The sequence below is a fragment of the Melanostigma gelatinosum genome (assembly GCF_949748355.1).
Source record: "Melanostigma gelatinosum genome assembly, chromosome: 13".
Lineage (NCBI taxonomy): Eukaryota > Metazoa > Chordata > Actinopteri > Perciformes > Zoarcidae > Melanostigma > Melanostigma gelatinosum.
Window position 1 is genome coordinate 14,087,126 of NC_136646.1, and position 26,535 is coordinate 14,113,660.

Here is a 26,535-nt window from a genome sequence, read left to right on the forward strand (position 1 = left end):
TGCTAATTGAATGGATAGCCTAATTGCGCAATATTTCCAAGTGAGTAGGACATAAGAGGTCGGAATTCATTTGGTTTCAAGGAGGCTTCAGCATTCGGAGCACAGCGGCGTGAGCTCTGCTTCGCTGGGGGAAGCCTGCTGCTATCTGCGCGTGGTTTCGTCTTTGTTTTACTTTGAGAGGAGCAGGGCGCCGCGCCAGCCAACTGATTCCAGCCAGGCTGCACCCGTCCACCGTGGCTCGAAGTGAAGTGAAAGACTTTCATCTCGAGCTGCCAGTCTGCGCGCGCGCGCACGCACGCACGCACGCACGCACGCACGCACGGTCATAAAATACTCGGTGCTCAGTAAGTCAGTGCTGGCTAAGAAAGGTCAAAGTTGTTTTTAAAGAGTGAGCGATCAGGATTCGTTTATATCCTTAAGTGCTGCGACTGAGATTTTCACTGCCACATTGAAATTGGCATGGGGAAACTTCCTCATTATTTTTCATCTAATTTTAGCTCCTTTCGTACACTAGCAGCCTCGTGGGATTAAAAATATTGTTGGAAAAAAAAAAGAGAGAAAAAAGGATTAATTTCTCTAAATCTCTCATTTCCCCTGGTTTCATGCTCCGCTCCTCTCAAGTTCTTCTCCACATATGTAATACCTAAGTCGACACCAGGTCCCAGGATCTGGCTTTCCTCACTGAACCTGTGCGTCCCCTTCTTAAGCAGAAACCCTTAAGCAGAAACGCTTCTGCTTAATTAGTGGCTGATTAGAAGTTCAGGACCTGAGGAAACTTAGCAGAAGCCGAGTATCAGACCGAGAGCGCTGAGAGATGAGGAGAGACTTCTGTCTGCGCGAGTGGATTGTAGAGGGGAGAGGCAACCTCAACAGCTCCACTCTCAGACACGACATAATTAATGTTTAGAGATAACGCCCGCATCTTATCTCCTCCCCCCCCACCACCCCTCCCTTTTCTTCTTTTGTGCTATTTGTATCTGATGAAAAACACTGGTGGCATTTTCGCTCAGTAAAACAATAAAATATTAATCACAAAAGTTGAGAGAACAAGGCGGCACTGATTTGCAATTTAAATTACCTGAGACTTCCTGGCAATTAATTATAGTCCATATGAGTGAGTGAGGGCCTACACGTGGATTTTTGCACGTGTGTCTGCGTGTGTGTGTGTGTGTGTGTGTGTCATCATTTGTGCTTTGTTTCACAGCATATCTGAAGCACAATTTACCAAGCGCTTTTCTTGTATTCTGCCCCTTAAGATCAACAGGAATGGCAAGTAATCACAGGGAATCAATTTAAGAAAACATGACAACACTGGCAGCACTGCTAACAGCCTCACAGCTTTCTAAATAGACACAGATGACACTTCACCTGAATAAAGCTATGGATGGGTTTTCGATTATTTTTTTTTCCATCCTTTTCACGACAAACATCAAGAGCAGAGCGGCAGGAGGAGTGCAGCAATAGCAACTCTGAGAGATGGAGATGTGCGCTAATCATAGGACTCCCTCTGAAGAAATATCTTCAGACAGTTCATTTGTCATGGGAATCAGATGATGACAGCATGAATGGGAAGAATGACTAATATGTGATAATGCACACAGCATAGGGAAAATAAATATTGTCACATTACAGTGCATGTCAGGGAGAGATTGACAAAAGACGGTCTTCCTCCAAAGGCAATTAAGAGACAAAGTAAGGCAGTAATGGAGGTACTGTGCTTCAGATAAGAGAGTGTTTGTTGCTGCTCCTTTGGCTCCATCAGCACCTCGGAGGTTGGATGAAAAGCAGTGGAAATAAGGGTGAGGGTGCTTAGACAGAGCGATGCAGAAAGAGAGCAAACTAGTTCAGCTTCTGCAGAGTGCACATCTTGCTCTTTTCTCTGGCAAATACAGCAAACTAAAAAAAAAAAAAAAGACATCTTACCATATTGCATACATGCATACAAAGGCCCTGCAGTGAATACAACACTGTGAAGGGAGTAATGTTCAGTTCTTACTGGGATTCAACACCTCAGTTTCAGAGGGCTGAATTACAACTATAACTATAACAGAGGGTGGATTTTTTCCTCAATTCTGAATGAGAGATTGGACATCATGAGCTTCACAAAGCTTCAGTTTTAATTGTCGGGCTGTACCGAATGTCTTTTTTTTATTATTCAAAGCTTCTTTTGAGGTTTTCAAACAAAGCTTAAAATCTCTGTCATCACATTTTATGATATCATCAAATAAAATGTCAAAATCCTAAAACAAAATCCTCGATTTGAATTCAGTCAATCATTGGACGAAATGAGTTCAGTTGTTTTCTATTAAATCAACTTTCTTTAATGAATATCAACGATATTGATTGATTCAGTGTTTTTTGACCGCAATGAAAATGTTGCTTTTGAGAGGCTCAATGCCAACAGAAACGTTCAGAAGATAAAACCACGTTGTGAATTTTGGAAATGACGACATCTGTCTTTATTAAAAATCTAACTTTTGAACACGAGCCGGAAAACAATCCGACACAGCCATCATATTGTTGTATCGGTGTTCGTGATTGTGTTTAACTGTATACAAAGGACAACATTGTGATATAACATACGACGTTGGGCGGCATATAATGGTTATTTTTGTTAGATTCCTGTGTGTGGTATGCACAATGCAGCAAATGTGTGAGCAAGTAGAGAGACACAGGACCGGTATGGGCCACCTCCATCCATCCCACGTCCTCGTCCCATGCCTGTTCTTCAGAGAGGGGAGCCCAGATGAGGAGAGTGAGACCTGGAGCCCATTTATATTCATTACAGAGAGACAGTCTGCTCCCCCTCTGCCAGTCCAGCTGCCATCTCTCTCCATCTCTCTGTCACACACCTCAACACACCAGGGAGGAGAGTCTGACAAACCAACAGACAGATAGATTCAACTTCCTCGGTATAACCAAGAGCTAAGCGAGCCGATGCCGCCCGCATCCGCACGAGAGGCGGAGCTCGCCGGCTGCCCGGTCCGTTACAGCCACACTACACACCCACACACACACACACACACACACGTTACACCGTGAGCAACACACGATGCTCTGCCCGTGGTGTAATAAATCTGTGTGCCGTGATATTAACTCCGTCTGTAAATTATACATTGTGATCGCATATATTGCTGCGCATATGTTACCTCCATCTGCAAATCTGATAATGTAAACAGCTTACAATGCATATTTACACTCGAGGACACATTTGTGTTCATTTGTTGCTCCATCTGTGCTCGTGACAATCTGAAGGACATGTTGTCTGCACATCCACACCAACCTGGAAGTCTGTCTGTGCTTTGAATATAGTCAGACTGTCATTATTAATTCTATCTTTAGTATCAACAAATTATCAGCACTTAGCTTAATGATTGTATTTAAATCTACTGTGAGGACCGTTGGAGTGAAGGGAGGCAAATTATCAGATGTAGCGGTGTAAAGTATAAAGGTAGCAGAAAATGTAAATACTTAAGTAAAGTAAAAGTACTTGAGTGAATGTACTCCACCACTGGATGCTGGTAACGACGATGATAAGCCCTTCAGTTTTATCAATGGATTTGTATGAAATAGTTATGTTCATCCCAAAAATCCCTCAGTACGACCATATGGCAGGGACTTCAGGGGACCAGGCCTGCTGTGAAATAGGAGGTGAAGAGTGACAGAACAGAGAGATGGAAAGCCCTCTGGAATTCATTGCAGCAACCGCCGACACTCTCGGAAAGAGGAAATAGAATTATGAAGAGAAAAAAAAACTACACTCGACATGCAAGCACTTACACAAATAACATGTCGCCATCTAAAGCCCCTTTAACTTGCAAATTGGAAAAGACACAAATAAAGGGGACTTCCCATTAGCCTCTCCCTGAGGGACCCGCTTCCTGCTGGGAGGAGAAGACGGCGGGTGGCGCTGTGCAGAGACACCACCACCACCACCACCACCAGGTGGACGGGGGGGCTGTGTGATTTGGCTGCTGCAGAAAAAGGAAGGGGTCGCAGCGGGGGTCCTGGAGTAGAGGGTCACCTTGTGCGACAATAGGCAGCGAGCGGAACAGCGAGCTACAGAGACATGCCAAAAAAGCTAAAGGCTAAAGTGACAGAGTGTTGCAGCTTTGATCGTATGCGTGGCGCATTTCTGAACGGAAATCAAAACGCCCACACGGTAGCTCACTTTTCAACTGCTTGGAGTCGACCCTGTGCTACATTAAAACTACCCTCTTTCCTCCAGCTCATGTGAGAAATCTGACGGCGGGTTAATGAAGCCCGTTCGTTGTAAAGGTCAGATAGCAATAAAAGTTCCAAATGAAGCTTACAGGGAACGTGTGCAGACGCATCCGGGGGATCAGCAAGACTGATCAAGTGAAGTTAGCCGACTCCCATTTCTAAAATAAAAAACATACACAGCTGCTGGAGGCAAATAAGCACACACACACAGGGACCATGTGACGGAAGTGATTCCAACTCTCAGTTAAGAGGGATTCAGGAGTTCTGGCAGCAGACATGAGAGAGGAGAGCAGCGCCGTGGTGTCTCTGATAGCAGTGGCAAGAAAACCAGACTAGATGAGGAGCTGCGGCAGGTGAGACGAGCCAGCAAAATATGCATCGGGAAAGAGGCTTTCCTCTCAGGTGTGGGGCGGAAGAAATACACGTGTGAGAACAAGGCTGGACGTGGACGCATGTCTGAAAACATGTCTGCTGCGTCCATCAGCGTCCATCCATCTAGCCCGAGGCACTGCTGAAAGCCCCGACACTCACTCAGAGGGGGGAAACAGGGATAAGAGAACGCGGGGAACAGTGGGCACACACACGCATGACCGGGCCCAGCGTGAACTCTGCGGCGGGTCGGGGGGGGGGCGACACTGGAGTGTGTCGGATCCGGGGGGCCACAGGAGGTGTGATGAATTAAGAGGCGCTGCCAGAGACAGAGCCCCCCCAGTGAAACAACATCACCATCCCTCTCCATATCACCGATGGTCTCCTCTCTCTCCCTTTTCCTTCCCTTTTTAAACCATCACCTAAACTCCCCCGTTTGTTCTCTGCCTCTCTTAAACCCAGTGATGATTGCTATGAAACCAGGCAACCATGCCTGCACCACACGTCTTCCGTATTGCTTTTGTCCCACTTTTTGATCACATTTTCTACCTTTGAACATAAAAAAAACTCAGAAATGTATTTACTTGCGCAGCTAAGATAACGTAAAAATTGCCATAAGGCGTCTCACATCAAGAAAGTGAGACGGCTGAGCCCAAATCATCATCATTAATATCCATAGCTGCACTTCACAGCATTAAGTGTACCTATCACCACTATGGTAATACTCATTAACTGAATGACGGCGTCACCTTTAGAGACAAGCAGTCACTGCATTAAGGAATCGGACTACATTTCTTTACCACACATTTAAATCCTGATGATTGGATTACTTTATACCTTTTTTCTTATTCAAACATTGCGTGCCACACAGGGAACAGTGCAATCGTCAAGCCTTGACATGAGAGAAACAAATCTCAGCCCTCACACTACATCATCATTCATCCTTTGATATGATCGATGGCCGACAGAGGCTACAGAAGCTGTCCCAGCCCGAGGTAATTCAAGAGTTGAAAAAGACACAGAGGAGAGTACTTTGCCATCATCCTTTCTTCTCACTCTCCATCTCCATCCCCTCTGATTGTGATCTTCCCCAAACCTCTGCTTTGCTCTGTTGGCTGTGTTTCAGTATTAAGCTCCAGAAAACACACGCAAAAGAGCAGCTCCACTAGAATCCCCACCGACACATTTAAAACCATCTTTACAAGCCATCTACTTTAAATGCTGAACACTTGTAAAGTTGACGTATTTTGCCACAAAGCTGTAATATGTGAATGAATGTCTGACACGTAAATACATGGTCTAGTGTACTAATTGCATACACAAATACCTTTGCCGCAATGACTTTCCGTCTCATCACATTTAACACGGAAACCAATCGGCACACTCTTCTCCTTATATTTTGCACACTCAGCTTGAACCATTCGATATAAAAAAGATTCAATATACGAGACCGGCCTGCGAGCGAGATAAAGGTCTCATTTGACGGATCCTCGAAAAACCCTGCACACAGCTGCTGTACTTCGGTGTCACACACAAGCCTTCGATAAGGCCGTATGTGCACATGAGTGTATGATCTTTAAGTCCCACATGTAAAGCCTTTCAGTCGAGGCTCTTGTGATTTGTCCTGACACGCCCCTCCGATGTGATCAACTAGCCCTCGAAAGAAAAGCTTTTACATAAGCACAGACAGACACACACATACAGCATAGAGAGACAAATCCACTGTTCAAATGTGAAGAAGAAAAAAAAGAGATATTGAGGCAGACATCAAACCACAGTGGGCCTATGTAGCCAAGATAACAGGAGAAAAGTGCTTTCTAAATGACAAAATGATACCTGCTGCAGCAAGTCCACAGCTCGCTCTCACTCTGTGTATTCTTTCCCAACGCAGGCGCCCACTCAAACGCAGCAGAGTGCGCCAGACCATCACAGTCAAAAACAGCTTTTCTTTTGACAATATATCTCTTCTTTTCTCTGAACAAAGCAGCTAGAGAGAACAACACACGTGCGACGTTTGCGTGCACCCACTGAGATGACGCCGCTTTCACCTTCAGCCACACGACGATACTGGATGTGCTCTTATACGCATTAGCGCGCCCTTTCTATTCTCCGAATTTGGAGTTTCAGTCTCACGAAGCGAGCCGAGCTCAGAGCAACAGGGAGGAGAGGATGGAGGGAGAGGGAGTTGTTACCGCACTCAGTGCAATGATGCAACTTATAATTAAAATGCAAATAATAATAGGACAAGGAGCCTCTCTTCACCTTCTTTTTCACTTTACTCAAACATTCTCAGGGGAGGCGTCTCTGCCTGGGATCAATGCATCCGAGTCAGTGAAACCAATATGCATATGAAGCGCTGAAATCAATTGGGAGATTTAGGCTACGAGTATGAGCGACTGCTTAGCTGAGAGACAACTTGAGATGCATGGACAGACACATCCCAGCCTGTGGCGGTAAACCATTTTTCTACTTTGCAATGATGATGTGTGAAGGATATATTCTTAAACCGAAGGCTAAAAGCAATTATTTCAGCAACGGGGGGGGGGGGGAGACACAGTCCTGTCTGGCACACCCGCCAGTGGCCCGTCTCTGTTTTGACTATAGCTTATCACAATAGGTGGCTCAAACATCCCCAAAGCTTCAATCTCAACAAACAACAAAGGCGAACGCTGCGGAATGAATGATTTGGAAGCGTTTTATTTCAAAAGTGTGTCTGACAGAGAGGACAGGGGGGGGGGCTTTTTTAGTGGTTGTCCTTCAGCGTGACTTTGTCATGTAACACATTTCCAACTCAATTATCTGCATCCAGTGGATTTCAAACACATTTAGCAAGGACCAGAGAGCTTGGTAATTAGCAGGAGCCCTGGCTCACAAAGGGGCAGAAAACAAAGTCCGTCTTTAGCTCTATCTTTATCCCCTCCGCCTGTCTAATCTCCTCTGATCCGTCTCTTATCACAGAGACGGATCATCATGTGTGCACTCAGTCAATGCCTTTATAGGCAAACAGGTTTCATCTTTTATCGACCAAAGCGTGAAGCAAAACTAGTTATTTGATCCATAATAGAAAATAAGTGAACCTGAGTGCGGGTTATTGACGACAAAACTTTATGTCACGCAGAAATGTACGTAGCCATCACTTATGTTGGAGAAACTATATGCAAAAAAGGATCCTCAACACAGAATTAACTTCAATGCACTCTGAATCCATCCCGATTTTCTTCCGATTTCCGCAGAAATCCGATAGTTGAGATGACATTTCACACAGAAACACAACATTGTGCAAAAATCGAGACATGATTCAAATTTGAAATCTAAAAGGTTAAGGCCATGTCAGGCTTTGGTTGCCCACCTCCTCCTCGAGTTGTTTCCATTTTAATTATGGTTTCAAATCATGTTAGCTTTCTTTAACACAGAAATGTCACCTTAGGTAAAACTGCTTTCGTTCTATTCCCAGATCCATATAAAGGCGTTCCAGTGAGGGACAATTTAATCTCCCCCCCCCCTTCCCCTCACTACGGTGCTTCATCCAGAATCGCTCCCTATTTGCTACAAAGTGTGGTATACTTACATTGAGCCGTTTCATTTGACAGCCTGAATTATACGTTTAACGTTTATGTACTATAAAGTCATAAAAAAGTAATCCCTCGATGGAACACAAAATGTAGAAACTCAATGGTCCGCTGCCGCGCCGAAGACGGCAATGGAGACCCGAAATGAAGCATGATTAGCGTCTGGAATCTCACAGCAGAGTAAACTATTGAGTGTTTCATATGTAGCGAGTGGTGGAGGAGTGAGTAAGGTAGAGGTTTCACACACAGACAGGTTTTACTCCCTTTTCTCCTCACCATCTCCTCTCTTCTTTCCAACAATTATGATGGTGAACTGTGCCGGCAGCAGTACAAGTCACTGCATTTGTGAGATGTCACCTTAAACAGAGTGGAGACGAGGCACACAGGAGACGACGACAAACTTGGTGTGGATCTCCATTTAAATTCTTTGTTTTTTCGGAGACGAAAAGACATAAAAAAAGAATTTCTTCAATGTATCCTCAAACATCGATGTCTTGATTGACAACCAGGTGTGCCAGGTTTAGTATCCTTTTTACAAGACACCATCAACACACCAAATATCAACGACTGCTGGTGGTCCTATTAACATAAAGTACTTCAAATCAAAGTGGATCCACACACACACACACACACACACAGACTGAAGAGGATCCAGTTAAGATCATCTGTTCACTTAACGTGTCACGCGGTCATATCACTGTGCTGAAATATGGGGATCAAGGGCAATCTAATGCCGTGAGGGGGAGCGGCTGGCATTTTTCCACACAAACAGCCCATCTTCCACCTGAGGGGGCACTACTCCTGCTTCTTACCAGATGTCACATCTAATCTCCCTCTCGCTCTTATTTGAGACCATTCAGCAGGAACCGCTGAAGCCGGCAGCGGCCGTACAGGGTCATCCACAGAGGTGGTCCCGGGTCATCCTTTGTTGAGTGTCCTCGCCCAAGAAAAATGACAGAATTCACTTGTTTCAGCGAATGCACCAACACAACATTATGTTAATGTTCAAGTGCCCTATAGCCGCCTTTGGAGTTATTACTATGGTGGCTGGATGGGTCAAAAAAGACCTTGAGACCACTTTCGATGCTTCCCGAACCTTAAATAAGGATCTTTCCAAGGCAACCATTGTCAATTTGACAAACGGATGGTTCAAAAGTGGAAAGCAGACGCTACCTGTTCGCTGGGACCTCTGAGGAACGAGCCTACTCGCAATTCTTTTTTTTAAAGTGTGGTTCACTTTAAAACCACACGTAGAAATATATATATATATATATAATATATTATATATATATATATATATATATATTTCTACGTGTGGTTTTAAAGTGAACTATTAGAAGTAAAATAAATCTCACACATACAATAACTCCAAAGTCAAGAAAAGTCTTAACTGATGTTGGAAATGCTTCAAAATGTAAAATGCAATTAGGTGCGTTTCCAACACCTCTCAGAGACCGAGTGGTGAGACAGAGAATTCCCAGATTGACAACAAAAAGGTGCAAAGTCTTCAAAAACTTCAGAAATGCAAAGCAAGATATTGTTCTGATGTGAGGCCGTATTTCATAACATCCAAGATGTGCCGAGTAACAAAGTGATTCTCTGCCACAGGTATTTTATATTTCATTTAATGAGTGAATCCATCTATCTCGTTATTTATCAAGTGCGAGGGTTTTTATTAAGATTCTCATTCCCGACAGCATTCACATATATTCTCTTCCACCGTAGGAAACCCGGGCAGAGTCTCACAGAGCGTCGAGGAGATGTGGAGACAGGTGCACACGTTGCTCTCTGTCTCATTGCCTCGCCGGTTGCTCTTTTCAGTGAAAGGAAGGGAGAGGAAAGGTAGCTGCGCTAATAAGTTCAGTTCTATCCATCGGTTGCACTTGGTACGACAAGGGTTACTCCTCTGTGTGCCCCGACGTCACTCTGCCTCCCAATTACCACATTTACACACACACACACACACACACACACACTCATTTATATTCAGAGAGAATTTTAAATGCTCCCCATTTAACTCATAAAAGATGGATAGTCTTCTAAAACCAACAGTGATCTCCTCACCTTTTATACATTGCTATCTATACATTAAAGAGCACATGCATTATCCAGTGAGAGCTGTAAATGAGCCGTCTCAATCTGGAAAGAGTCAAACCACAGCTGTGTTCATAGAACGCCAACCAACAGTATCGCAATTTTATTCTCAAGCAATGCCGATTCAATTTCACATGATTCAGATGCACGGACTTGTTGCTTCTCACATCGTCAGCTAATTCTGCATGATTAATAAGTGGAAGTACATCTCATTTGTGTGGCGTACAATAACACCACTGTTGTGGATTTGTGTGACTTTCTCTTTAGGAAGATATACGGCGTTAAAAATGCCAAAATCGCAACGGTTTCAATATTTACATATAATTTTCAGGTGACATTTTCAATATTCAATCCCTGGAGAACCCTGGGTGAGATAGCGGTGGGCGTCGAGTGGTTGCAGCCGTACGTCTCTGTTTTGGCTGCTGGCACCTAAATGCCAACCTCGATCCTCGCAGCGCTGAAGTGGAAACGACTGCAGAGTTGTTCGCCACGAGCTGATGCCAGACAACTGTTAATGTGTCATATCACCCGCAATAAATCAGCCAGCAGTCTGATTTGAGATCAGTTCATTACCTGCAACACGGTGGCTCACAGAAAAAAAGCCGGCACGGAAAGGGACTCAAACCTGGACTCCCGCGACACTATTAAGATAACGCCCCTCAAAATAACTGCCGGTGTTCGTAAAGGTGACAGAACCCTGTGTGTCACCCTCCCAATCCAAGCGTTCCTAATTCATGTTAAGGTTACACGTGTTCCCCTCAATATTCTCTGCAGGGCTGAGCCTTTTGGAGGGTCATCAGATGGTGCCGCAGTCGACTCTGAAAGCAGGAAATGCCACGCAGATAAAGCTGCTGGACTACCTCAACCACACACACACACACACACACACACACACTGACATTTCAAATCTCTGCAGTGAATCTGGGTGCCTGACTAAACAGTTATGCTCAGAATCCAAGCCCCTCCCCTGCCACTATCCACAAACTTCCAGCCCTGAAACTCTGCCTATTCTGTTGTTTTAAATTGACTCACTCCGACGATTCAACACGTTTCATCTTTGGCATGAATGGCACTGACAAATCGGGCGCATCAGGCTGCCTCTGGTGGCGACCCCCTCTGAGATTATCACTCTCTAATGAAGTCATTTGAGTCAGGCAGGCACATAGCGATGTCTGAACGACCAATCAAACGCACCAGGAGAGACTTTCTCGGCTCTGGCAGATGCCAACAACAGGCAGTGATGGACGGAGGGACGGAGGAAAGATAAAGTGGTTAAAGAAAAAACACACACAAACAACAGTAGGGAGCCAGACAGCGTTTATCTGATCATAAATAAAGATAATAGGACATCGTAATAAAGGAAGCATTTGGGGAAAAAATGGATCAAACAAAAATGAGAGGGTGAAGGAAGCTGCTTTATTTCTTACTCTGATGTATTTGTCCACAGAATAATATGACCAATGAGAAGAAAAAAAAGAAGAAGCAGGAAGAGTCTGGAAGACAGAGACAGAGAAAGTGAAGCAAGCAAGGAAGACAGATGTCAAAACAAATCAGATTCCAGTCCCTGTAACTTTGGATCAGCAAGATGGACTTATCTTGAAGAAGTTACCGAAGCGACCGAGTCGTTTGCATTCAAAGAACTTCCAAATGCCAATATTTCGATGTATTGCTGACTGTGAGACGCCAACGTCCATTTGATTGCACCCATAAAGCTTTGCAGTGTAGAATAATTTCCTTTTGTCAATATTTGCTCCTAGAGAGCTGCGCTGTATTGCAATTTAAAGAATGTGAAGACCCAGAGTTTTATACATCCAGGTGCGGTCATTTGTTGGCATCACGATATCGACAGCACAACATGTTTTTAAGAGATAAGTGCGGCGGGGAGAAAAACAGACGTGCGTGTGGGAAGGATGAGCGATAGGAGACATGGAAGGAAAGGAAAAAAAGAGTGAGAAATTCCTGCTGAGCAATAAACAAGCAGCAAACTGTCCAGTTTCATGGCACATCTATGTGTTATTGGTTTTCTTCGTACATCAAACTGAATTTAGGCAACCGTGTAGAAGTGCCAGGCAATGATTTCCAGAAAATAAAGTGACCAATATTAAATTTGCCACTGTTATTTGGCTAAATTTGATGCATTGATGATTACTTTGCTGGTTAGAAATGCATGAGTACACACTTCCTCTTGTCTTTAGGATGAACATACATTGACAAATACTGCACATTTCTAAATTATGAATTACTTTCAACACACAGCTGGCATGTGTATTTAAAAAAAAAAATAGACCAATAGGAGGAGATTTCCCTGTTTACAATAATGTGTTTTCACTTGAGGCAACACTGTGGAAGTCTGCGTCTCACAGAGAGGCTTTCAGGGACACAGCTGCTGTAGGAAAAAGTATTACAGTTAAAGTATAATCAGTGGATACTCAGCACGTGATGGCATTGCAATATAATAATAATAATAACTATGGGAATTGTAGCCAGTTATCAGTATTTTGTAAAAAGGTTGAATATTAAGCATCCCTTAGACGAGAGGGAATAAGATACAAATGTGCAAAGTTTTACTGATGAACCAACAGTTTGGCTGAACACCATTTAAACTTGATCTGCATAACAGTCAGACAAGGCACACCGAGCAGACTCATCTGCATCCAAGTCTGGCATTGGATAAGCAGAGACGGCCCACCTAGAGTCCCCCACTGACCACAGTTTACTGCACGACTGACAGCTAGCAGTGGCAGTCTGCAGTGTCATGAGAAAAAAACACACTCAAAGACAGACTGCAACTAAACAAGAAACAGAAGAAAGCAAACAAGCAAGAAAGACATGAAATGAAATGAAGACACGGTAGAGAAAGAAAACAAAAAAGCCAGACACATGCGGCCCCATCGAAGAGGAAAAGTATAAATAAAACACAATCATTGACCAGCTACTGCCACACTTTAACGAGGAGGTCAGAGAGACGAGGGGGGTGGAGGAGTAAGTGGAGGGAGCCGCCGGGTTGCCACGGCAACCGCAATTAAAACCCAGGTTAACAAGAGGAATGAAGACGAGCGGACGACGCAGGTGAGACACACAGAGACGCAGGTAAACTGAGATTAATGCAGAAAAATGACCTTTCATCCTGTGAGCGCTGCTCATGCAACAATATGATGAACACACACTTCAACTGCAGGAGGTGGCAGCAGCTCATTCAACGCAATACATGAAGAAACCATGACGTCATCGTTTAAAAAAAACACACACACACACACACACACGCTTGCATACTGGAGCAGGATTATTGGAGCCAAGATTAGATAATTATAGATCATTAAAATAATTCAACTTCCAGTTATAAGTTTTTGGTTTGGCCCCTAATCACAGTGAGGCGTCTCAACGCCCGCACTATAAAAGATAAATGAATATGATTCCTTCCAACCTCATCATCACTGAAGATGAAGACAAACTCCCACAAAAACTTCATTAAGAAAAAAAAAAAAAAATAGTGGAAGAAATCTTTGACACAGCTACTTATCAGTTAACAACACACATTGATTTTTTACAACACTGATGAATTCAAAAACGCCCATCTCTAAGCACTGATCAAGCACCTTTGTGCCAAGAGACATAATGCCAACTGGAGGCTGGCAGTTTGTAAGGTCGCAGTGTTAAGGCCCAAAATGTCAATATTGGTCCCGAGGGAAGGCATAATTAAGGCGTCAAGATCTAAAAGGCTTGTTGCATATGGCCGGGCCAGCTGTCACATCTGCCTGTTCATATTCACGCCGGTATACCAACCAAGAGGCCTGTACTAAAGCAGCAGCAGTACGTAATGGCTGCAGCATTAAATGTCAGCTGACTGAGCTACAAGCTACACGGCTCGCACACCGAGAAGCCTGGCATTTCAAACAATACACAAACTTCCACTTCTCACTTCAGACGTTCACTCCCGTGTGGGTTGTCTCAGAGAGATCTCGGCTATTCCCTGTGGTTCTACTTCAGGCATCCCTAGTGTTCGGCGTTACGCAAGGCAGCGTTGCACAGCAGAACACAGGAGCGCGGTATTTAAGAGGGGGAAGCGTTAACCTCTGCAGAGTTCCTGCAGGATGTCAAATAGGAAAGTTTACCCTTTTAGGGCAACAAGGGGACAATCCCTCAGCAACCAGAGCACCTTTAGGGGCAAACCGTCAGCCAACAGCCGCCCTGCTGACGTGTCAGTGAGCAAGGCACTGAGCCGCTTGCCTGCTCCTGTCCTCTCAAGAAGGATAACAGCGTTGCTTGTTTCTTCTGTGGCGTCACTGGTTCTGGCCTTTGCGAACCTTACTCGGCTTGTTTTGGTCCAAGTAGTGGCTTTGTTGCATTCATGCAGCGGCTGCTTTGATGACAACCATATACAATTTTCAATTCAGCAGTAATCTATCAACAAGAGCCACGCGGCCGGCAAATTAGTCCAAACAAATCCAATGGCAGTGCGTGTCGCTGTAGCTCAGTCTTTAGAGTTTAGAGAATGTCTTTTTTTTGTTTTACTTGAGTGCAAGTTTGCCCTTGGCTCATTTTGTTTTTGTTGTGCTTGGCTTTTCAAGCATGAGTAACTACCGGGTATTGGATGTCAACATCCGTCTGCTTATAGCCATGAAACTGCGTTTCAGGGTCACTTCTTACAGATGAAGGTCTAACTCCAGACAAACTGCCTCGCAGTCCATTTGAGGTTCAGATTTAAAAGCCACCGCACTCGCCTGCCTAAATGAAAGAAACAAAAAGCTCAAGGGTTTAAATCTCTTCTTTTTTAATCTTCCCTGGTCAAGAGAGAGGGTCAGAAATCCACTTGCCCCGAGACAAACGATTGTATTTATTAGAGGTTATCAAATACCAACAAACACTTAGTTGATCATGTTTTATCAGACACAGAGCACATTTAAAAACAGCAATAGTTGACCAAAGTGCTGCACAGTTGTAAAACAACATTACAATATATAAGAAGGCTCAATCTTCAGTTACTTCCATCATTAGCTCCGTGTTTAATTCTTTTTTTACCACATTTACTAGCCCAACGTGGCATTTTCCTCTCCTTGGGCTGGCGGGCGAGTTGTTGTTGTCGCTGTACCTGCCGAGCGTCTTCTTGAGGTTTCACCCTGAGAGACGCGACGATGTGGCCGTGTGTGGCGGGCGGCCGGTAGAAGTGACTGACAGGTCAGGTGAGCGCCGCGGTCCGCTCAGGCGTGCAGATCCAGCTCCTCTGACTGATCTGAAGAGGCTTCAATTAACTGGAGCAGCCGAGTGTGAGGGAGGGCGACCGGCCCCCAGACAAGCCTCTTGACAGATTTTTTTGGGGGGGGGGGGTTTAAGATGAGTGGGGCCCTCCGACAGCTCCTCTAATGCCTCCACCAACTCCAACCTTCCTCCATCTCCTCTTAGCTAATTACTAAGTATCCATATGGAGACACTTGTCACTGTGATCACAGCAAATTGGCTGGAACTGCAGGGTCAGCAAAGACTGACTGCCTTTCACTCGCGTGTACAGGCGCACACACACACACACACACACGTCTAGAAACTATTTAGAGTTTCCAGAGAGAACAGAAACGAAGTCACAAGCAGGAAATCAAATATCACAGGCACCGACTCACATACAGTACATCTGCAAAAACCATATTCATGTCAACTCTGCATAATGCTCGGTATGTACGATAATGTGGAGGAGGTGATTAAAATACATGCCAGCATTTCTCAACAAAATCCCACACACACAGATTTAATTTTCATGGAGACATGCAGCAACGCTGACGTCAGAAGACACTGCCAAGTGAAACGCTCGTTCCGCTTTGAATGAATGAAGGTAAGTCGCGCTCCAAACGGGTGGGAACGCGGAGGCAACATCTCAACTGTGGACCTCTTGAAATCTCTCCTCCCTCCACTTGCTCTACGTCCACCTTTTCAACCAAGAAGAAAGATTCACTTTGCTGAACGTTTGATGAAACAATGCGACTGCAGACAAACCCCGTATACGCACCAGCAGGCCAGAGTGTCACATCAATAATTCACCATCACTTGGTATTTTCTCCTCTCAGCACACAAATGTGTGTTTTATGGCCTCTAACTGAATCGTGCGCTGTTCAGCCTTTGCTCCGGCTTTCTTGCTGTTCTTGCTAGTTTTACATTACCTAATTAGCATGGAAAAGTTTTTCGGGGGAGGCATGAAACACACAGGCCTACATAATTTCCCCTGTAGGATATATTTTATTGTTCTTTTTTTTGTTGGGGCCTCCGCCCTCATTTCCCCTTCTAAAAACCTGATCTCCCTCCTCTTTTCTCACTTTTGTTTCATCTTTTATTAGAACTGGGTGCAATTTCCACTTTCAAATGACGGCTGAATACCACCGAAAACGTCTTACCCAGCTGCCATTTGTATGATCAAGTGTTTGCTGCATCCTCTGTTCTCTTGCTACTTGGTATTCCTCCACTGGTATCCCTCAGATCGTCCGTCACCTTCATTCTTTTTGGAGGTTTGTGTGTTTTCTATTCAAAGCGTCTCCCTTATTTTCATTCTGGGTCATCAAATTCCTTTTACCAACCGTTTGGTAAAAGGAAATAGTATTAAAAGACGCGTTTTAAAAAGCAAAAAAACAAAACTCAGTTTGCTTAAGAGAAACTACTGAACTACAACTTAGCAACATCATTGGGCTGCAGAGCACATGACAAAAGGGAGACTCCAATATTTAAGAAATACAATAGAAACAAGCTAAATTAAGATTAAAGCACCTCAAATTAAACAAGGCCTTGAGTTAAAAAAATATGACCCACACACTCAATTTTAAGTGAAAAGCGCTCATGTGTGCCACTAAAATTCAACAAATGTATCATAGACTGAAAGTGTTTCTCTCACCGCCCCAATGGCAGACCTCCCTCTCCACAGTGTAGTTCCTCATATTGGTATAGACCAATCCCCCCCCTCCCTCCCTCCCTCCCTTTCTTCCCTCTCCTAGATCCTCACCCCATTTGGTACTCACCTACATCAAAGTCCCTCACACATCTGTTCCGCTTGCCGCTGCCATGACTGGCCAGCTGGACTCTGTCCATCAGGCCTGTCTGTCCGTAGGTGTGTCAGTCTGCTGCGTGTCTGTCCACAGCCCGAGCTTCTTGGCAAAAGCTGCAAAACGCAAACAGCGGAAAGAATCAACAAGACTGTTGTGAGAGCGAGCGTGGCCGTGAGCCAGCGCCTTATCGTATTCTTGCAAGAGACTCCTTGTGAAGTTGACTGTTTGTGAGCGCATCTGTTATGTCGGAGACTTGAATGCTGAACGAGCTGGAGCGTGTGTGTGTGTGTGTGTCAAGATATTACAAAGACATGTTTTATGAAGAGGTAGTGAGGTTTACACAGCGAGGCGGAAACAAAGTGGAACCGGAGCCCTCCTTTATGTAATTACACCCGGCATTAAAACACTAATCCAAACACAAACTGTATCTAGACTGTTTCCAAAACAGCAAACTGAAGCTGAGCCACAGGTGTGAAGGAAAGCCATCTCATGTCCACAAATCAAACGACGGCGCTTACAGCAACAAGATTCAAAAGCAGGCTGAATGCTTCGTTAATACTTCTTGGGGGTATATTTACACAGAGAGCCCGATAACAGTACAACCATCTGACAGAACAGACCCACAGTGGCACTCAACTCTGGCGTAGAGGTAGTAGACTCTGGCAGGCTCATCAAGAGCCCCAAAGTCTAGCGCTGCAATCCAGTGTGTACTTGGGGGTTCTCCTCCGGTCACTCTTTCACAGGGTTTCCTTGACACTGACGGCGCTGTGGTCATAGATGTACGTCCTCCACAGATGAAGATCAGAGACTTGCCATATAAACTGAGAGTCGTTGAGCTCATAATACATAGAGATGCTTGTAATTTAAAGACATTTTAAGTCGGAATGCTGATACTAAATACTGATTTGAGTGAAATGTATTCTATGCCCAGCTCATAAAGTACAAAACTGCATTTTAAAGCAGGCATGAATGACTTGAAATGACGGCAATAGCTACAGAAAAAAAGCAAGTTCCCCCAGAAGTTGAATGAATTCTGACGAACTGAAACACTAACCTACACTTGGCCCGGATTCACTGAACAAAGAAGAGGCTACTTTTTACACGAAGGCTCTTTGTATTCACGACCAGGATCCAAACTGCCTGCGGGCTTTTACCTCAGAGAGGAGATGATGTCCGTGAATGAATGAAATATCTTAAGAGCCACATGTTTACACGTACATACCGAGGAAATGTCAATCAGATGCATAAAACAGAGGTTGAGCCCTGAGAGAAATGCCAAAAAATGGAACCGGACGGTGTAACGGGTTGTGTGCGTGTGCGTGTGTGGGCCCAGCACTGTCTGATCAATAGCTCCCCTGAAATGAATACGTGATCACTGACTCAACAAAGCAGCCGTTCACTCCAAACTTAACAAAATAGATGCAACCTGGATCAATAGGCCCCGTTTCAAAAAACAAAATCGATTTAATAGCAACGTCGTTTTATAAAACATTTCCAACAGGCAGATGGGATACTGGCCATCCTGCCTTTAAACACCCCCAGTCAGTACAATACATCTTTTTTTGTTGCTTTTGATTTGTGACATTTAGCAGACAAAGAGCCACTGTTATTTCAGTCATCATTTTTCCTCATGGGCCAGTTTTTCCCTTTACATAATGCAGGTTGCAGAGTATTATACCATGGCTGAAGAGAAATACTGGATACTTTGAGATAACTGCACAGCTTTGGCACAACGTTTTATGCATTCAAACTTGGCAACCTCGAGTTTGAGCGTATGCTGCCTCTAATTGTAGCAGCAAGACAATGATGAAGGAAGCGATGAATCGATCAGTCTAAAGATGTCACCTTAACAATGACATTTTCATTCTTAAGCTGATGTATAACTGCGTAGCATTTTAATCTTAATTACTCAGAATATAAAAGGCGACCATATCTCAGAACCTCATTTCTTGCTGTGAAAGGCAGCTGTTTGCAGCAAAGAAGCTCTAAAACGTTTGCTCCCATCAGGTGAACTAAGGGGAACGTTTAGAAGCTAAAGAGTCACGTTTTCCTCAGAGGTTGGTGGAGAAAAGATGATAAAAACACTTTCAATTTCAATTTCACTTTTCAATTTCAGGGTCAGTGTTGTGTTCACAGCTTGTTTGTGCTGCCCCCAAGAGGATAAAAAAAAAAATGATTTCAGAACGAATGATATTCTGACCCATCACTTCTTTCTATTCACACTACGGTATCTTGATAGAACGATCAGCAACGTAACAACAATGTCCTCGACTTTAACATCTTCTTCCTTCCACATTTCTGGAGGTTATTTTTTACCTGAAAGGTTTTTTACTTTGTGTGTCCAATACACACACTGGTCAGCGGTGTGATAGTGGGTTGTGACCACAGGAAATGAAGTATGGCCTGTAGCTTGTAACAACCCCATCAAGAGTTCCGATGAGCAGGATGGGAATCTGCCTTCACAGCCTTTCTCCGGCTCCTCTGTCCCGTGTCGCTTGCCCTCCTCTGACTCCGGCAGTCTCAAGTGGTCAGTTAAGACGAGGACAGACGACAATAGACAATCCCCCCCCCTCCCTCCTCCTCTTGTCAGACCGCCCCAAGGCCTGACTGGTTGACTCCAGCAGCATCTGAACATCATGAGACAGCATGACACATCTGGGGAAAAAGAAGAAAAAAGAAACCGAGGATAGAGCTGCCAGACAGGGAGGTGGGAAACAAAAAATACAAGAGCAGGAAAAGAAATTGAAGGTGGAAAAATGAAGAACAGACAAGACACAGAAGGGGGGGGGGGTGTGCAGGATGAAAGATAGGTCGGTGTACAACAGGCTGATGAAGTACAGCGAGGAAGATAGAGAGAGAAAGCAGCGGAACAGCAGCGCAAACAACAGTCCAAAAAGACACATTAAGCAGAGGGCAGAGAGGGACACGAAGAGATGAGGGTACCCCGGAAATATAAACTGCCGGACTCAATTCTTGTCTCAAAAGAGGGGCAAAGAAAGGTGGAAGAAGATAGATTTGCTCCTCCTACATCTCAGGGCTCCTGAAACCTGAACAGACTTTAAAAAACAATATGTAGAAAGGAACAAAAAGCGCCAGGGGGGGGGCTACATCAAGCGCTTCACTACATGTGAAAAAGAGCCACAGAGGAAGAATAACTGGCACAATTAAGAGCATAACTGTCATCACAGCCAATCAACCCTGGTGCCGCCCACACACACACACACACACGGGCACCGAGCAACAGACCCATCACGAGGAGGGATGAAGGGCTACTAATTCCCCCCGAGCAAGGCAGCACTAGACTGCTAATAGTGAACGACCAGATATCTTCAGGGCGCAACAGCCACACAGCATTCTAATGCAACGGAAACACGAGTCACATGTCGACGATTCGCTCCATCACAAACACGTCCCCATGGCTCCTGAGAGAAATACTGACATTTGAATACAATCCTGCTGACATGCAAATGAAGTGCAGCCAATTCCACAACCCGCATGTTCATCTGGAAGAAAAGAAATGGACGCGGTGTGTGAATCTGAAACCAATCACAGGTGGATGCATACCCTCACTCAATGAAATACAAACTAGATTTAATGAGCTCCTCCACGGTGACGTTTCCTTTGCCATTTCTCCATTTTTTACAACCATCACTCACCCCCCCCACCAATGTCTGCCTCCCTCCATCCTCCCCACTCACTGGTTTTTTTTCCACTCTAAATCCACTTCTCTGCCTCCATCTTTTTCTCTCTCTCCATCCAAAACAACAGCCTTTCCAGAAAGAGGGCCATCAATCTTCTTCAATGAGAGCAGAGTGCGAGGGAGTGCCAAGGCCGGAGCAGATTACTATCTCTCCTTACCACCACTCAACGCTGGATAACATAAAGAAGGGGAGGAGAGGCAGGGAGGGTCGAGAGCGAGTCAAAGGCAGAATCTTTGGATGGCGAGCGGACACATTAGATCTTAAAAGCCTCAAAACAAACTTCCACCCCCTGTCAACAGCGGAGGGTCGTCAAGCGGAGGAGCACAGCGGCAGAAGTTTAAAACTTTAATCCTAACTGGCAACTCCAAACCTGACCCTTGGTTTATTCCCACAGAGAGCTCTGCTAATGGAAAGACAGGAGCTACACTGCAGCTTTCATCTCCTGTATTTTGGAATTAATTGGCCATTTTAATACATTTCATGAATGAATCTATTTTGATTGACTTGATCTGTTCAAATGTCAAAAGAAAGATGATAAAAAAAAGAAAATCCACATCACCAGTGCCCCAAAGTCCACGGCGACCTCTCCAAATTGCATTTGAGAAGCGAGCAAAGATGTGTTCCTGGATAGATGGTTAACTGTGGAGCTCTGAAGCATTTTATCAAATCTGCTTATTGAATGTGGATCCTTTCAAATCCCTTGCCAAATTTGAATTGATGTTAAGCTTTAAAAAAAAAAAAATCACTCAAACTCAAAGAACTGTATTCACCTTTGGCCGAGAAGGGAGGCGCACTCCTCTGAAGGTTTGTCAGAGCCTTTTATTTGATGTTCACAGAAGATACATATATGTACAAACATGTACCTAAATTCACTAATACGTAGCATATTACTACTACTTGCTCAGCCAATCCAGGTATTTTAATTCACAGGAACCAACAGGACCCACAATCCTGAAACAAAAACGGAGAGAGAGACGTGATGGAGCATGATGTTCATTTTCTTGAAAAGCCACTCCAACAGTTGTTAGTATGTGAATGTGCGTTGGTGTTATATGCTAAACCTGCAGCGTCGTGATAATTAAAGTGTGCGAACACCAGCATATCCACGTCCAAGTGTGTCCTGAGCCCATGGGAGAAAGAGATGGGATGCACGGTAAAGTGTGGCGCGGCAAAGGCTCTCTGAATCTCACCGTGTTCAATCAAAGGACACAACGAGACCACCAAGCCAGCTCTGACAGCTACATCCACGATCGAACATGATCGAGCTAATCGCCATGCAGCTTTCTTGCTGAGGAGAACCTACATGGGGGCAGTTTTGTCAAGGCATAATGAACTCTCCTCGCATTGTCACAGCTCTGTTGAGGAGGAAGGTTAAACTTAGAGCTGTCTGTAAAGCTGTCCCTGAGCAGCAGCAGCAGCAGCAGCAGCAGCAGCAGCAGCGCTCTGACTGGGGATCAGCGTAGTGTGGCTTCTGTTGGACCTCTGGCGGCGGCGGGGCTCAGCACTGGCGCAAAAGACTTTGACACTAACATAACCACCAGTAATTGATTCGGCTGGTGAGAAAAGGTATAACATGAAAAGATTTTTTTTTAAACGGCAGCGGTGGTGTCGGCACAGCGCCGGGTCTTAATGTGAGATGACGGGGCCCGGCACACGTATCATCCAATCACCATCGGCCCTGGACCCTCACCAGCACTTTGATCGGCAGCGGGCCGAGGACGCCACAGAGATGGAGGACGGACGGACAAGAAGACAGGCATCCTTCGCTGTTGCAGGACGGCCCTGAGAGACATTACAAGACGGAAGCAGCAGGGAGCATCAAAGACGAGCAGCCAAGATTCAAACTACTAACGGCGCCTAAATCCTTGTCCAGTCCAGCGTTTAATTTGCATGCGTGGGATTGTATTCAAATTTCATTTAGCTCATATTAAGTTCCCTGCTCCTCAGGGCCTCTTCGTCTTCATCACTAAGAGGCCTTTGAACAACTGATATAAAGCTAAACATTGTACAAAATAGAGCTATTTTGATGACAGATTCATTGATTGAGTCATTTATCAGGCAAAACTGCCAAACATGACCTCGTTCAGGCTTCTCAAATGTGATGAGTGGCTGGTTTTCTGTGAATACTCAATGTCTTTGGGTTTTGGACTGTTGGTCGAACAAAACACGACATTTTCAAACTTAAGGAAATGAAGATGGGCATTTCTCCCTGTTTTCTGACATTTCATAGACAACATAATCTACAGTTTGAACGACAATAAATCACTATGACATGAAAAAAGAATAAAAAGAATAAAACATGAAACCAGAGGGTAGCAGATCGTCTGTGTTGACTTAAACTTAGAGCAGCATGTACTGAAGGTAATGTATTTATTATCTGTATATTTGCTTTGCAATAATCAAAACGGAGCACAACAGTTAGCTTGTATTGCAGTTGAACTCTCGCTAATGTTCTCTTTAGCTTCCAATGAAATGACCACCACAATACAATGGCCTTGTCACTGCCTAGAGTTAATAAAGACATTCTTAACCTGCTACACCTGTGATTTGAGCAGACCCCTCGTTTCTTAACTTGGGAGCGCCGGCTCTACTCACCCTCACAGCTTTGTTATTAACGTGTAATGGAGACACATGAGGTGAGTCTAGCAGCGGTGACTGCCTATCCGCTGAGTGAACTGATGAAGACGGAGGGCTCCCTGTAGCCTTACAGTCACAGCGCTGATAAATTGACCAGCCTCCACCCCCCCCCCCCCCCCCCCCCCCCCCAACTGCAGGAAGGATGTGTGTGCATGAGAATCAGCATGGACTCCCGCTAGACCGAAACTGACAATATTAAGTGGCGGTGCCACACTTTTCATGAACACAGAGAGGCCAAGAGGACCGAGGGGCAGGAAGGCCTCTATTATGTCACCGAGTAGTCGACATAAAAGGGGAGCCAGTCAGGCTGCCTGAGCTCCTCGACACACTCACCTTTCCCCCAAATTAAAGGTTGCCGAGTACAAACAGCATGAGACGGACGGACAAACACAGTTCCACCGTGTGCCGCAGACATCAACACACATCACACATCAAAGGAAAATCAAGATTTTACAGACGTTTCAGAGAACCACAGCAGCTTTCTTCAGAGGTAGACTGCAGGGGTCGCATATCTTTCAGAGGAGCAGGGGACGAAAGAGGGAGGCTGAGGTGGAGTAATGGCAAATAAGGGCTGAAGATTGTAGGGAGAGAAGAGGAAGACTGGGGTGAGGAGTAAGTGAGAAGATGCAAATGAAAAGGCTGCCGGGAAAAAAGGGGAAAGAGAGGAGAGGGAGAGAGAAAGTGAGAGATTACTACAGGGACTGTTGGAAGAGAATCTGAAGAGCAGAACAAAGCTGACAATGAAAAAATGTGTGGTGGGGAGAGAGCGGTAGAAAGGACAGGAGGAAATGGCAATGCATGAGACAGGACGAGCGCGCGTCACGCAGACTTTTTTTGCTGCTGAAATGGGCCGCGTTCTTTCTCATAAGTCCTTTAAAAAAAAAAAAAAGCGGCGCTGGAGGCTGCAGACATCACAGCACAATATGTCCCGAGAAAAGAAAAAATGGAGAGGCGGCAAGAAAGAGGGAGACTTCTAATAAAAGGATGGAGATGATCCCCAAAGAGGCGGCCCATGGCATCTGTTTGTCACAAGCCAGAGCCACAGGGAGGAGGAAGAGGAGGAAGAGGAGGAGGACTGTAGGCAGCAGACTGAGAGGTAGCTCCTTCTCTCACCCTCGCGTTCCCTGGCCGTCCTCCACCAGCAGCTGGAGGCTAAACTTAAGCTCCGCCAAACAGCCACCGGGGAGCGAGGAGAGGCCTTGGAAAGGGGTCATCTCTCCAATCACCAACCAAAACAAAAATTCAGGGACGCACATCTGCATCATTAGCAGAGGAGCCAAGAGCCCCCCCCCCCCCCCATCTCCCCACCACAGATCCCTCAGAAACGTGGCCACCACAGCGCCTGTGTGCACACGAGCATCCTTTCGCACAATCGCCACAGAGCCATATCAGCCCGCTCCTCATGAATATTCATCTGCCTCATTAACACTCAAGTGGGGAAACACAGCATATTGCATGAGACTCCCGTTCCTTGGACAGAGGACGAGAAATGAGGGAGAGGGAAAGAAGAAGAGACGGGACACATGGTGACTGTAGAGGAAGCAAAAGGGGAAGAGAGACCGAGAGAGAGAGACAAAAGCCTCCTGTTCATTGCCAGCAAACTTTTCTTTTTTTTTATCTCAAGAGTGGAGGAAGGAGGGGGGGGGGGGGGTCCTATATTGTTCGGGGAGCTGATAGCCTCCTGCCGCTTTTCCTTTACGAAGCCAGACTAGGGCAGTGTGAAAGCAGCGTCAGCAGCAGGGACAGCACAGCGGGAGCGCTGGGATGGGAATTACAGACCATTTTACCCGGCAAATCCTGCAGCAACAAAAAGCTTTAAAACAGCTGCAATGTCTCCGCTAATGTCTGGGCCGCTCACAATAACTGCTACACTGTGGGGGATAAGTGTGAATACACCTCGACGCGAGCTGCAGCCAGAAAAGACATTCATGCAACCCCCCCCCCCCCCCCCCCCCAGTCCTTGTTCTGGAACACAACACACAGCAACATACAGACGTACCAAAGCCAGGCTGTCTTGTACGCAGACACTGATTCCGTCAGTCCACTTGCCAACAGACACGCAGCTACACTACCACACATAGACGGAGGATTATTTTCTCTTTACGTTGTAATGCCAGCGAATCTTTTTAACAGGAACCGCCAGCAGGGGAAATCTCCCGTCCTGCAGCTGTGTCCTCAGAGGGACACACTGGAAGCTGGAGAGACAGAAAGACTCCATTTCCTCCACTTCTTTCTCGGTGACTTTGGTGACTGAAACCAACGGCCAGGAGGAGGAGGAGGAGACGAGACAATGCCAAAAAACTTTGCCCCACCAGAGTGCATTCTGGTCCTTTAAAAAGGGCACTGAATCCTGAGAAAACCTGAGGTACAATAAGTGGACCGGGTCTCTGGAAATCAATACTGCTGCCTACATCAGGGGGCCTCCACCCAAAGCTATTTCATATTCCACCTTCTACATGCAGTTTCTGACAACAAAAAAAAAGCTCCTTCAATTTCAGAACAGTATGAACTATTGATTTCACAGCCTCAATTCTTAACTCTCCCCTTCTCTCTCTTTTCCAGTCCCATTGACGTGCAGCTCTTTTCCCAAGGGGGTGTTTTCTGTTGGGGGGGGGGGTTCTTACCTGTGAACTCCATCATTTTAGAGCATTCAAATCCCTTACAAGTGGCTTCACTTCAATTGGTTTGGGACAAGGTCCTTCTACAAGAGAGGTTCCATGAATCACGAGGGCAACTAATGTCGTTTTGTGTAGTTCTTCAAATATCCGTCAAATATAACAACGATGAAGACCACACTTACAACTCTGCTCAGGCGTGTTTCTAATGTTCCACTGTTGTTTAAATTGTCTGCGCTCTCTTATAATTTGGTTTCAGTTATTACTCTGAAAGCAGACAGTACAGAAGAGCTGCATTTGTTTGAAC

At 45.2% G+C, this 26,535-nt stretch overlaps 1 protein-coding gene across 1 annotated transcript in view; it reads right to left on the reverse strand.

The window, feature by feature from the left end:
• The window catches only part of spop (speckle type BTB/POZ protein), a gene marked incomplete at both ends in the record, with an annotated part of 133,286 nt that overhangs the window by 69,511 nt on the left and 37,240 nt on the right, over window positions 1-26,535 (reverse strand).